Source organism: Theropithecus gelada, chromosome 10 (genome assembly GCF_003255815.1).
Source record: "Theropithecus gelada isolate Dixy chromosome 10, Tgel_1.0, whole genome shotgun sequence".
NCBI lineage: Eukaryota > Metazoa > Chordata > Mammalia > Primates > Cercopithecidae > Theropithecus > Theropithecus gelada.
In genome coordinates this window covers 48,706,525-48,708,735 of record NC_037678.1, presented here as the reverse complement: position 1 = coordinate 48,708,735, position 2,211 = coordinate 48,706,525, and the positions used below count along the sequence as shown (strand labels likewise).

Here is a 2,211-nt window from a genome sequence, read left to right as displayed (position 1 = left end):
TGGAATTATAGGCATGGACGAGCATGGCTGGCTAATTTTTAAAATTTTTTGTAGAGACAGAGTTTCACTAAGTTGCCCAGGCTGGTCTCAAACTCCTGGCCTCAAAGGCTCCTCCCACAGCGATGGGATTACTGGCATGAGCCACAGCGCCCAGCCAACTGAGGCAATTTTTTTTTTTGAGACCGGATCTTGCTGTCACCCAGGCAGGAGTGCAGTGGTGCCATCTCAGTTCACTGCAACCTCTGCCTCCTCGGTTCAAGCGATTCTCCTGTCTCAGCCTCCCAAGTAACTGGGATTACAGGCACACACCACCATGCCCGGCTAATTTTTGTATTTTTAGTAGAGACGGGGTTTCACCATGTTAGCCAGGATGGTCTCCATCTCCTGACCTCGTGATCCGCCCACCTTGGCCTCCCAAAGTGCTGGGATCACAGGGTGAACCACTGCATCCGGTCTTAACTGAGGTAATTTTTTGAGAAATTCTGGGCAAATGCCCTCACTTACCTCTGATCATAGGTTTAAAAACGCCAATAAAACTTGTTTATTGCTTAAGACTAGGGCAGTAGTTACCCTTAACTACTGTAGTGGGGAAGTGATAGAAGGGGGTGCAGAGGAACTTTCGATGGGTGTCCCTTTGGGAAAACCCATCAAGCTGGATACTCCTGATTTTTCCACTACTCTGTATCTAGATTATACCTTTTTCTTTTACGATTTTTACAATATTGTTTATTTTAATGAAGCTGGTGTAGTCAATGTCCATTTAAAACCCGGTATCTCAGGCCAAAAAGTACGAATAAAAAAGAGCAGCATTCTGCTGTATTCATTTCTGCATGTATACCTTTATTGCTAATGAAATTAGAACTTTTCTGGGATCTTCTGACAAGATTAAGAAAAAAAAAATCTTCAAATGCCTTTTCTTCAGGGAAGCCATCTTTGGAGTTAGTCATTAAGCTCAACCTTATCTGTCATCTTGACTTAACCTGATGCTCCTTTTCTTTTGGTCCAGACCCTCAAATTTTAAAAATAGCTTCAAGTTGTTAAGGAGAAGTCATTTTTCCACAGCTCAGTTCTTTAAAAAACTTCCATCTCCCACCAAAAGTCATAGTCCAGGAGTGAAACAATCACATGGTTGAACATCAGGGCCAACTGGAAAGTCATTATGAACACTTGCATTGGTCGATCTTGTCATCTGAAAATGTACAGTCCTGAAAAAGGTGGCCTCTCTGTGCACACGTAATTTTTATAAAAGGAGAGGGCAATATGAAGAGGACTGAGCCTTGATCACCAGAAATCAGCATAATGAAAACAAACAATAATGAATAATGAGAACTAGAATTCAAATTACCAGATGTTTTAAAGAGATAGAGTGCCTGTTTTCAATTCCGTTTTAAATTCCACGTTACATACGAACTATTTTAAAAATAAAAAAGGACTGAGGGAAAAGGAAAAAAAAAAAAGAATGTCTAAACTGTTGAATGACCCCCGATTTGTTCCTGATAAACTTCAATCACATCTTCTTCCTCCATTCCCAGTTCTTCTGGAGTATGATTATCAGCAATTCTCTGACCTTCAAAGAGAAACCTGAGGGAATTCACTGGAACGCCCTGTCTCTGACAGTACGATTCCTTGAGTTTCTTGAGAGGTGTTGTCATTTTCACTTTGAAGTGAATCTCACTGCTATCCTGTCCAATAACCCTGAGTTTAATATCTTCATCTTTTATCTTATCCCCCAAATCCTCAGTTGAAGGTTTTGCCTCCTGGTCAGACATGGTGATGGGGCATTCACCTGCAGGTCTCCGAACAGCAGCGGTCTCGAGGTAGGCAGAACCCCGTTCTAGCGTATACAATGCCATCTCCCTTCGTCACAGCACGACACCGCGGCCGTAGTCACTTCCGCTATGCTCACGTCACTACTGTTACGCCTCGCATCACTTCCGGTGCAGCTTGCGTCACTTCCGCTAGGCCAGAGAGGAGGCCCGGAGAAGAGCTAACTTTTTTATTTAAAGTACCGATATGGCCGGGCGCGGTGGCTCAAGCCTGTAATCCCAGCACTTTGGGAGGCCGAGACGGGTGGATCACGAGGTCAGAAGATCGAGACCATCCTGGCGAACACGGTGAAACCCCGTCTCTACTAAAAAATACAAAAAACTAGCCGGGCGAGATGGCGGGCGCCTGTAGTCCCAGTTACTTGGGAGGCTGAGGCAGGAGAAT

At 44.1% G+C, this 2,211-nt stretch overlaps 1 pseudogene across 1 annotated transcript; it reads right to left on the bottom strand.

Moving 5' to 3' along the window:
* Window positions 1-823: 823 nt before the first annotated feature.
* On the bottom strand, window positions 824-1,917 carry LOC112633584 (annotated as a pseudogene). The gene has a single exon (XR_003121550.1). The product of XR_003121550.1 is annotated as a small ubiquitin-related modifier 1 pseudogene (transcript).
* Window positions 1,918-2,211: the final 294 nt, after the last annotated feature.